Genomic DNA, 12,631 nt, shown 5'->3' on the forward strand with positions numbered 1-12,631 from the left:
ATCCTACTCGGTAGTGGTACATAACTAATTTTATACATTGTTGGATTCTATTTTCTAATGTGTTCTTGAGGATTTTTGCATCAATGTTCAGGGGAGATACTGGTGTGTAATTTTCCTTTCTTATCTGGTTTGGGTATTAAGGTAATGCTGGCCTCATAGAAAGAATCCGGAGGTGTTCTCTCTGCTTTTATCTTCTGGAACACAATGGAGATAAATGGTTTCATTTCTTCCTTGAAATGTTTCATAGAATTCACTAGTGGAAACATCTGTGTCTGATTCTTTCTTTTCAGGGAGGCTATTAACAACAATTTCAATTTTTTCTAATATAATTTTTTTAGGGTTCCAAGACTCATTGTTTATGTACCACACCCAGTGCTCCAATCAATACGTGCCCTCCTTAGTACCCACCAGAAGGCTCTCCCATCCCCCCACCACTTCCTTTCTGTTTCTTTACTAGATATAGGCCTATTTGAATTATCTATTTCTCCTCATGTGAGCTTTGGAAGGCTATATCTTTCAAACTTGTGTAACCAAGTTTGGGGCACAGGGATCATCACAGTATCCATTTACTATTCTTTTAATGTCCATGGGATCAGTAGTGATGTCCCCTCTTTCATTTCTGATAAGAGTAATTTGTGTCTTCCGTATTGCTTCTTGGTGGGCCTGACTAGTAGTTTATCAATGTCATTGATCTTTAAAAAAGAAAAAAAGGCAGCCTTTGATTTCATTGTTTTTGTCTGTTAGTTTCCTGGGTTTCTTTTTTTATTTTATTAATTTGTGCTCTCATTTGCATTATTTATTTATTTCTATTTGCTTTAGGGTCGTATTGTTCTTCTTCATTGAGTTTTCCAAGGTGGAAGCTTAGACTGTTGAGTTTTGATCTTTTTTTCCCTATTTTCTAAACTATATATTTAGTGCTATATATTACACTCTGCACTAACTGGGGGTGGGAGTGGGGGGCAGGGGTTCCCCACCCCTGGCATTCTGGGCCGGATTCTAATTCTGCATGAGCCTGCCTTTCTGTAACACAAACATGATAGAAAACTTCACAAATAGAAAAATGTTCCCACTGTCCTAAAATAACTGGTATTCAGATTTTTGAGGGGTACTTTCTTTCATTTTTCATCCTTTGTCATATCCTTTTTCTTTTTTAATTGTGGCAAACACACAAAATATGAGATGAACCACTGTACCCATTTCAGGTGTACAATCCAGTGGCATTATCATATTCGCAGTGTTGTGCAACCATCACAGGTATCTACATTTTCATCATCCCCAGAAGGAAACCCTGTATCCATTAGTAGTCACTCCCCATTATTTCCTTCCTCCAGCCCCTGACAAACCCTATGTCCAGCTACAAGTTTACCTATTCTGGCTGTTTCATACTGAGTGGCATATTTTTTTAAAGCTAAATTTATTTATAGTGTATACTTGTATCTAGATTTATTTTTTAACTTACTATTTATTTTTTAACTTACTATTATTCTCCAAATCGTTTTCCACGTAATCATGGTAATCACCATGTTAACTGCACAATATTCTATTGAGAAAGTGTCAGAACTGACTTAATCATTTCTTCTTGGGGTTTGTTGCAAAATTTCTTTGTGACTTTGTGTGTGTGTGTGTGTGTGTGTGTGTGCGCACGCTGCTATAGCTAATACCACGATGAACATCTTCACACATACACTTGTTTTGTTTTGTTTTGTTTTCCAGGTTATAGTTGTATCCTTGGATTTCATTCCCATGTGTGGAATTCCTGGATGGAACCATGAAGCATTATGGAAATCCTGAAGTTCTCTTTTAACATCTCCAAATTGGTTTTTCAAGATGGTTATTTTAATTTTCAACATTACTGGCCACACATGAGGCACCTGTTTCACCATACCCTTACCAGCAGCGGCCATGATTTTTTTTTTTTTTTAAACTCTCCTTGGCTTGTGACATATGACCTTGAAAACAAAGATCTTTTTAACTCCTCCATTCCCTCACCACTGGCAGAGTGATTTTCCCAGCAAAACGGGCATCCCAAGCCAGATAACATTTCCAGTTTATCGCTCCCATGAACATGGCTTCAGGATAAGAACAAATACAGTCTGTGTTCAATCTATTCAATTAGAACAGAGCAAGGATTTATTTCAACACAACAAATCAGCAAACCCCATTCTGGCTGAATCCCACTTAGTATTTATGTAAGCTTAATTAAACCACCGATGGGGTTTCTTACAAGGAGAATGGCCTTCAGGAAATATGCTTGCTAAATACTCTTCAATAATGGTTGGGGGGAAATAAATAAGTGATATGGGCTGGTTCTCTGACTCCCCTGTGTCTCCCCCAAGCCTTCAGATCTCTGCAAGAGCTCAGAGCTTGCAAACAATGAGTGGAAGCTGGGATGTGGGGCAGGGGAGCACCAGGTTCTTTGTACTGTCTTTTTAGGAGTAAGCATGTCTTCTAGTACAAGGCCAGAATATTTTTTACAGGAATGACTCAGCCTTCAGCAAAGTGAGGTGAGGGGCAGGAAGGAGGGAGAAGGAGGCCATTAGCAACAATTCTTGTGAAAACTGGTAGCTTGTTCAGTGCTCACAGCATGGCTGTTTCTACAACTGAGTATTCCCTGCTTCCCTCTCTCTCTCTCATCCTTTCTTCTCCCAAGTTGGAAAGTATTCAATACAAAGTGATAAATGATAGGAGTTATGAAGAACAAGCCCCTCTGCCCACACTACCGAAGCCAGTATGTCAACATTCTAAGAAGCTTGACTATATTGATGGCCCTCGGGGCTTCACTCTCGATCAGCTGAACTCCCCACTCTCTTTCAGGTATGGTGCGAAGTTGTCCATGGATTACACTCAAGGACAGAAGTACCATAACTGCCTCCAACTTTTCCTTTCAGGATTTTATTTAAACTCAAGTTAGTTCACATGTAGTGTAGTATCAGTTTCAGAGGTAGAATTTAGTGACCCATGAGCTGCACATAACACCCAGTGCCTTTCTGAATCCCCATCACCCAATTACCCCATCCCCCCACCTGCCCGCCTCCCCTCCAGCAACCCTTAGAGTGTTCCTTATATTTAAGAGTCTCTTATGGTTTGCAAATAAAATAAGATAAAGACAGAGAGGAAAGCAAGCTACCTCAATTTACAGAGGAGGAAAGAAGGTAAGAGAAATCAAGGGATGGGAGTTAAACAGAGATCTTTCCCATCTGGTTTCTGAGTTCAAGCTTTGAAATGCTTTCTTGTACCCAGGTAGTGGAGAAGAGAAAGCAAAGGATAACTTTCATAAGTACATGTGTGTTTTGTATGGAGTCCCAGGAAAGCACCAATGTAATTGTCCATGAGTGTTCTCTCCTGATAAAGCTTGGGTTTCTGGATTTTCAAGCCTTTAGGAGAATCTTGCAACTAATTAGACCTGAGGGTGAGATCCAGCCCATTAACAGATTAAAAGAATAAGAGGAATTTTTTTTTAAAAAAACTATACATCAACTAGTCAAATCTTGTCTCCCTAATTTATTTTCATTGAACTCCCAGTCTCCAAGAATTCCGGTCTATTTGGGGGGAGCTACTATAAATGGATCCCTTCCTAAGATGACTGAAAGAACCTTAGAACCAGCTCATGCACCCCCTCAATTTACAGATGAGAACCCAAGAAGGGAAGTCCTGTTGCCAGGATCGCATGGAGCCAGAGCCGGTCCTTAGTCGTTGTATCCTCAGCTCTATGCTCCATGTAGGAGGACAATGTCATTTGTCTTCCCTCTGAAAGACGGGGGATGGCATTTCTCTGGGATCCATCATTTCCGACTCCAGCAGTCCTTATTTACAAAGATGCTAACTCCATTTGCTTGGCTTGGCAGGCCCCAGGTGGTGGCGATGTGGTAGGTTAATAGCCTCTTTGAATGTGAAGATGTGTGAATTGGGAAGCAGCTGCGTCTAATAAGAAAACAAATTTGTGAGTTGAAGACTAAGGCTGGGATTCTGGTTCTGCAGCTTGCCTGTTTGATCTTGAGGAGCTGGGTCATCTCTGGAAGCCTGTACCACTCACCACGGTATCCTGGTGTGTATGGCAGAGCCGGACACCTATCAGGGGACATCTGTATGCATTCAAACCTAACTCATCCTTTTAAGAAGTTATTGGATGATCGTCATCATGGTCTGTTTATCAGCCTGCCTGGCTCAATTTTGTGTAAGTCTCTGACCATGGGGAATAAATGGAAAATGCTAAGCTTCAGTTTTATTGTCTAGAAAATAAGCATCATAATAAGACCTACTTCAAAGGACCGCATGAGAACACAGACATAGAACTTGGTACTTAACAAATGCTCAATAAACTTCCTCTGTGTTTACCTTTCTATGTACATGTGGGGAGCAGTAGCAGGAGAATGGAGAAAGTTCAGAAGGAACCCTATTTGGAATGACCCTCAATGCTACACTGTGGAGTTGAACTTCTTCTTAGGAACATCAAATTTTATAGAACTGATTCCAATTGTGCAAGTCTTGAGAAGTTGTTTCTACCATGCTAGAAATGTGTCTAAGACAAGTATATCAGAAAGGTTAAGGGAACTTATTTTCTTCTTCCTTTTTATGTTCTCCTTCCTTCCTTCTTTCCTTCCTTCTTCAGCCTGGACATCAGATGACACATCTCATCTGCAAACTCTTCCCTCTGGGTTGCCAATATCCCAACTGGCCGCCCCTCCCAGAAGCAATCTGCCTAACCCTGAGAGGGCGATGAATACAGGGAGAAGTTTAAACCCATCCCACTTAGCAGAAAAGCAAAACCTCCGGATCTTATTATAATCCTCTGTTCTTTCTCTCTTCTGTTCCTTGTCACCAAGGTAGTTGGAGCCTCTGTCTTCAGCCTCCTCCTCCTCTCATCCTGTCTGATTCATGTGTTGATGTCTCGATTCCGAGCCAGCTGCTGCAGTGAACTGTGATATCACAGGCAGGATTTATTAGCAGCAAAAGCATCTGCCGGGGAGAATAGGAGAAGCTGGGGGACATGCCTCAGGGAGAGAGATAGACGGAGCTCAGACTGGGATGAGTGAAGCCACTGTCACACTATTGTTTCCTACCAATAAAAACAATAATAATGGGGATGCCTGGATGGCTCAGTTAGTTCAGCATCCAACTCTTGGTCTTGGCTCAGGTCATGATCTCAGGGCCCTGGGATCGAGCCTTATGTCGGGTTCTGCGTTCAGCATGAAAGTCTGCTAAAGCTTCTCTCTCCCTCTCCCTCTGCCCCTCCCCTGCATGCACATTCTTGTTCTCTCTCAAATAAATAAAAAAAAACCTTAAAAATAATAATTGCCTAATTTATTATACATACATTATACATAACTACGTGCTTTTCAACACATTAGCTTCAATTTTCCTAATAAGCCTATGAGAAGTGTATTACCATTCCAACTTTTAGATGGGGAAACTAAGATTCAACAGCATAAGTAGCTTGCCCAACTTTGCATAGCTATTCGTTGAGAAAGGTAGGGTTTAAACCTAGGTCTGAGGGCATATACAGTCTGTGTTTTTAACCTAAACTTGCTCTCAAAGACCTGTCCCAAACAGGAAAAGAAATGTGGGATTATTTCTCCCACATTCTCAGGCATGAGAGTAGGTATCATATACCAAAACATGTGAAAAGGTGGGCACGTGGTTAATGCAGAAAGTGGGAGAAGCACAATGGCCAGGATCAGGCAGGATTACCCTTAGGTCAGACCAGGTACCAAAAAACTTGATCTGGCTGCCGATGCTAACCCCAGAGGTACAAGTAAGCAACGGAGACCTGGTGTGGGGGCATAAACTTAATTCCAATAGCCAAGATAGTAGCAGACCCTAGTGACATAAAGATCAAGTGAGCAGGAAGCCCCATATGGGGACTTGGTCCTGGGGAATGGAAGCAGAGGATCAGACTCTAGCTCTGGTAAGGAAGGCTGGCTGGAGGCAGGTAGAGCAAGGTGGCCAGCACCTTGGACAGTGACAGAAGCCTCATGGAAATCTATTGGGGGGGGAACCTGGCAAAACCTAAGGACAGGGCTCAGTCACTTTCACGGCCATTTCTGTACTAAGCACAAAGGAATCGGAGATGCCATCTGTGTACTTGAGAAGTTAGTTCACAGTCTACTGGCAGCATGAAGTACAGCATGAGTGGTGATAGCTATCACAGGGAAGCGTGGAGCCCCAGGGACAGACAACCAACTCCTCTTGAAGGGGTGGTATCAAAGAAGGTTTCATGAAGTCAGTGGTATGCTACCATCTCAGCCAGGGGGAAGGAAGGGGTGGGAGGTGGAGGGAAGTCTGAGCAGAAGGCACAGCAGATGCAAACACACAAAGGTGGGAAATAGCCTGACGCACACTGGAAATTAAATTGAGTTAGATTACTGGTGCTGGAGGGTGAAATGTGGGTAGGGGTGAGGGGAGAGAGTTCAGGAAGACAGAAAGAGGAGCAACACCTAAAAGTGGTTTGAAAACCCTGATGAGGAGTTGGGGAAAGACCAAATGATCAAGACCAAAGAACCCCAGTGTCTGGCTTTTCTTTAGAAAACAGAAGTAAGGATCTGGCAGCAGTGGACCCGCATTGCCGTGTAACTTGGGGCCGACGAGTAGGTGCCGCATTGAGGATGGCAAGCACGTGTCAGTTGCATGTCTTCCTCTTCCACACTCTAGCAAGCCTTGGTAGGACATTCGAGTTTTATTCTGAGCATTTATTTTAAGCAGGAGAGGGATGTGGGCTTACCTTTATGAATATCTCTCTGACAACTCTAGGGGGGAAGGATTGAAAGAATACTTATTAGCTGTCCACCAACGTTATATGGGTGGGAAGTAATGGTGGTTTGTGTCACGATGATGGCAGACGTGGAGAAGAGTAAATGTAAATGTAGGTACAAATAAATGAGAGAAAGAGAGGAAGAGAGAAATTTTAAGGAATTATCTCATTCATACAATTGTGGAGGCCAGTTCCAAACTACTGGGTAGCCCAGTAGCCTGAAGACCCGGCAAAAAGTCACAGCTGGGGTCCAAAACCAACCTGCTGGCCCAATCCTTTTCTCCTTCCCTCATTTTCTATTAAAGTCTTCAACCGTTCGGATTAGGCCCGCCCACATAATGGAAGGTTATTTGCTTTACTCCAAGTCTACCCATTTAAATGTTAATTTCATCTCAAAAACACCTTCACAGAAACCTCTAGAATAATGTTTGGCCAAATATCTGTGTACTGTGGCCTAGCCAGGTTGACCCCGTAAAAGTGAGCATCAGAAGGGAGAAATTGTTCAAGCCTGTTCACATCAGAATGCAAACATATGGACTTTAATAGGCTTCTGAGCTATGGGTAGAACTCTGTTTTAGGAGCTAAGTAGTGGTTATACAGGTATGCTCTCCGTGTGTAAAATGTGTGATCTGCATGTCTACGATGCATGCTTCCATCAGTATATGCTATACTTCTACTAAAATGTGCAGTCATACATCCACGAACCCTTCCTGTAACATGTTCTTTCTTTACTTGAGAGCAAAACTTCTTGAAAACATTGACGAGTCTCGATAGACCAACTCCCGCACATCTCACTTTCTTTTCATTTTATTTCAATCCAGTTATATTTTCGCAACTTCACTGACATGATTTAAAATCACCCGTGCTCCCCCCCCACCTCACCCTGTTGCCAAATCCAGGGGGCACACAGCCTCGTCCTATTTTGCATTTCAAGAGAACTTGACACCCCTTACCTCTTTCTTGATTTCAATGCCTCTCTGAGCTGTTGTAATATTATACCCTTCTGGGTTTCCTGCAGTCTCACTGGCTGCCTCCTGTTAAATTCCTTCCTACACTCACACTTCCCTGCTTGGCCTCTGCATGTTAGAACACCCCAGAACCCTGTCCAGATCCTCATGTCATTTGTAATCCACACTGTCTTCTACATTCACATCTCCAGTTCAGACTTGGAAGTTGACTTCCAGGCACACAGGTTCAATTGTCCGTGTCCAGAGTCAGCCAAGCTTCTTTAAAGGTACAGACAGTAAATATTTGCTCTGTTGCCTTCACCCATCATATCCAGAAGCCTTTGTTTTAAATTTTTATCATTAATGGAAATTACTAGAACATGCTTACATACGATAGGGAATGGTTCTATGGAGCTGGAGAGAATGATGATTGAAAGCAGGGGGAAATAATTTTTAGAATGGGTACTTGCCCACCCAACTTGGCACACCTGAAGGGTAGATGTAAGGACTACTCATCAGAGGGAGGGTGGGTGAACCACTGATGGGACAGCAATGCAAGGAAAGTTCCAGAAGTGAGGACCTGCTAAACAGAAACTGTAGCTCTAGAGAAAAACTGCCAGTGTCAAGTCTATGGGCAAGCAGTTCAGAACATGAGACATAATGCCCTAATCTTTTGGCTCACATCCTGTGATCTGCTTGTGTCTTCAGTTGGCCAACTGAAGGAACTTCAAATGATGCATTTGTCCGAGATGGGTCTTCCAGCACCCAGAGAAAGGAGGATAATGAATGTGGGGTGGAGGCAAGAGAGAACCATCCACACATTAGAGACCAGCTAAAGGCATAAGGTCTTTGGGATGCCTGAGTGGCACAGTTGGTTAAGCACCTGACTCTTGGTTTTGGCTCAGCTCCTGATCAAGGGGTCGTGAGATCAAGCCCTGTGTCCTGCTCTGCACTCAGGGCAGAGTCTGCTTGAAATTCTCTCTCCGTCTCCCTCTGCCTCTCCTGCTCATGCTCTCTCTCTCTTTTTCTAAAATAGATTTAAAAAAATAAAGACATAAAGTCTTTGATAAGACAGAAGGAAATAAAACCCTGGGTGTAAAGGATTATTCTAAAAATGAAAGAAAGATATTTCCACCACTCCTTTTTTTTTCTTTTTTTCTGTCAGTTTCTCTGGTATAAAGTTACTACTTTTTCCCCTTGTAATTAACAAATATGTTTGTGGTGGTTAATAGATATATAGCACAAAATTGACCATTTCAGCTATTTAAACTGTGCAGTTCAGGGATGCCTGGGTGGCTCAGTCGGTTAAGTGTCTGCCTTCAGCTCAGGTCATGATCTCAGGGTCCTGGGACTGCTCAGCGGGAAGTCTGCTTCTCCCTCTCTCTCTGCCCCTCCCCCTACTCATGCTCTCTCTCTACCTCTCTCTCTCAAATAAATACATAATAATTTTTTTTAAAAAATTGTGTGGATCAGTGGCACTAAGTACATTCACACTGTTGTGTGACCATCAGCACCATCTACCAGCAGGAATTCTCTTTATCCCAAACTGAAGCTCTGTGCCCATAAAACATTAACTCCTCACTTTCCTCCATCCTAGCAAGAGGAACATCTAAAGAGAGGAAACAGGTATGGGTAGATACGTGGTGAGTTAATGATAAACTTCCTCTACTGACTTCAGTTTGCCCGAAACATAGGAAGCTGTATCATCCCTTGAGCCTAAGAGACATGTGGAATGGGAATGAGAGTTCTGAAGACAGAAGGGAACTTCCAAAATAGTCATCTAGAGTCAAGGAAATGGTTTTGCTGGAGAAGCGCCGGGGGGTGGTACAGCAGTACTGAGCACCCAGGCGAGATCTGACTTTTAAGTGAAACTAGTTGGCCGGCCTGTCTGATTTTTCTTTTCATAACATGCAGCCAGTTAGGGGAATTCAACCATCTGAACAAGATGAAAGAAGAGAGAGAGAAGGGAGTTGAGAAGTTTTCAAGAGTGTAATTATAAAAATTTTTCATGAAATCTAAGCTGGATAAGGAGACACATAAGAGACAATGCTGAAGAAGAATGACAAATGGTGGATAGATGCTGTGGCCAACGGACTGGAGGACCATAATGATGAAAGAGCCATTGCATCAAAGAGCTATGGATAGTATACGACTACATGATAGCATAGGACAGGGCTGTTTGGAATATATGTTGGGTCTGAAGAAGGGGTAAAATTACTGGTGGGACAGAGTTCAAGGGCATGATCTCTGGAGTAGGTGACAGAGGTGGGGAGTGATGAAAGGTGGTTGGAAAATGGTACATCAAAGAACCAAATGACCAACTGCATGAATTTTTAGGGCACCAAGAATGATGAGAAGACTTAGGGTGAGAAGACAGACTGTGAGCCAGCAGGTAACACATGCAGTGAATAAAGAAAGAATAGAGGGTCTCCGCCTCCACTTTGAGACTCAACAACCATCCTCCAGCCCCTAAAGTCAGTTCTAGCAGAAGTCATCCAAAACCCAGAAGATCAAACCTCCTACACTTCAAAATACCTTTGTGTCAGCACGGGACATAATCCTCGGGAATTCACCTGGACATTCGTGTATCTTACTTTGAGAAGAGATTCTAAAGTACTGCCCAAGTCAATATTAAATCTCTTTTGGGCTCTAACTTGTATCTGCTCAAGTTCTCTCTAATTAAAAAAAAGAAATCTATTAGGGCCTTGAGAGAAAATAACTATGTAGGAAATGTTGGCTTCCGCCCCAATATCCATTTATCTCACTGAAATGTAGCTGTGTGGTTTGGGTGGAATTGACTCTACTTGGGTTAATCAGCATAATGTCATCCCCGTTGGACACAACTGCCTTAGTGTTAGGCAAACGAAGTGAAACCAATCAGAATGAACCTCGAGAAGCTCTCTCGGGCTCTGATATGAAGTCCAGACCTGCTTTAGCACCTGGCTTTATCCATGAGGACAAAATCAGGAGGACAAGCCTGTAGGATGGCAAAGACTGAAGAATCCTGATCAAACAATGCCTGAAACCTAATGAGTCCAGTCTTCTTTTCTCATATGAGCCCCTAACTGTGTCCATATTCATGCAGTGTGCTTGGGTTTTCAGTACACTGCACCCTAAAGCATCCTTACTAACACAAAAATATTTGGCATACCCCCTTCTGTGCCTAAGTCAAATATAGCCAGAGCCAGAGCATCTCAAACTGGATGATGATATTTAACCAGGGCCAAGGCATGAACGAAGGCACATTCGCTGATGAGCGAAGTCTATTTCTTGCCATGCTTTGGCAACAGTCCTCCACTGAGAGTTCTCTAGTAGAAGAACTGAATGCTGAGTGACCTGAAGATTTCCTTCAAATTTAGATGCCCCTGTTCTCACGAATATCGCCCTGGCACAGTGAAACAGAGCTCTGGTCTGTTTTCAGGCGAGGAGTAGATATGGTGCAAACCCACTTAAACATCATCAAAAAGGTTCTCTGCATACACAAGGTCTTTCCAACATTCTTTTTTCTTCCAGCTTCTGTTCTTTGAGATCTGAGCTGATTTAAGCTGTTAGATTGGGGAATATTGCTTGCTCTGATGCCCACTAGGGATCTCGGCGGAGAGGCCGCTGGCGGCTGATTAGGTCAGAAATGCAGCCATATCAAACAGGCCTGTTGACAATCTAGCTTGAAAGCCAACAGTTTCCCTTGCCTATTAGACTTGCTCAAGTTGGCATCATCACTGTGCATACCGAATGAGGAAAAAGACTCAGGAAACGTCCGTAGAAGAACAGTACTTCCCTCTAAACTGGCAACCAAGCGCACTGTTGCATTAAGTCCCATCTGATTTACCTACGGGAAGGGAAGCTGGTGTTTGAGCAGCCGCAGGATCTGGGGAAGGCAGCAACCTAACCACGTTCTCCTTTAGGAAGCTGGCCTTAACGGACTAAAGAGAAAGCAGGACTCGGGATAGCAGGTGCAATTCCCTTCGCCGGTGTTTTACAACATAAAAACTGAGTTTGAGCCCCTGACTTCCTTAGCTCCATTTAGCAAGCTGGTGTTTTTTTAACTTCAGTTTGCAGAGAAGACCTTCCCAGAATCTAAGACCCGAGGTTCCCAATCCATAGGGAGCTCCATTTACACCATTTGCCTTGAAATAGGATTTTAGATAGAAGTCTGTTTTACAGGTGAGTTAAGCCACGGCATTAAGTAACTTCTTCAAAGTCATAAAGCTAATTCAGATAGCGGCTGAAATTTAATCTGAGGCCAGCTGATAGTAAATTCTTCCTCTTAGAACTGTGGTTCTCAACCTTGGCTGCACACTGGAATCACCTGGAAACTTTTTTTTTTTTTTTAATTACTGATAGGGATGCCTGGGTGGTTCAGTCGGTTGGGTGTCTGCCTTCACCTCAGGTCACGGTCTCAGGGTCCTGGAATCAAGTCCCACATTGGGCTCCCTGCTCAGAGGGGAGTCTGCTTCTCCCTCTGTCCCTTGTCCCACTTATGCTCTCTCTCTCTTTCATTCCTTCTCTCTCTCAGGCACTGTCTCTCAAATAAATAAATAATTTTTAAAAATTACTGATAAAGAGATCCTACCCGAGGGCTACCCAATTCATTAGAATATTTTGAAGTGGGGCTTAGAAATCAATACTCATAGGATGTCCCCAGATGGGCTTAAATTGTCGCTGGGGATAGGAATAGGGAAGCTAGAGCAGATTCTCAAAATTTATTGTGTATACAGATCATTCCAGCTGCATGCAAATCATTGGGGAATATCGTTAAAATGCATGTTCTGCCTCAGTGGGTCTTGAGTGAGGCCTGAGATCCTGCATTTCTAAGAAGCTCTCAAGTGAAGTTGACGGGAAATCTATAACAGTGTTTCTCAAACTTGGTATGTATGTATGTATGAGTATGCATGGTATGTATGTATGTATGAGTCACCTAGAATGCTAATAAAGA

This window comes from Martes martes, assembly GCF_963455335.1.
Source record: "Martes martes genome assembly, chromosome: 18".
Lineage (NCBI taxonomy): Eukaryota > Metazoa > Chordata > Mammalia > Carnivora > Mustelidae > Martes > Martes martes.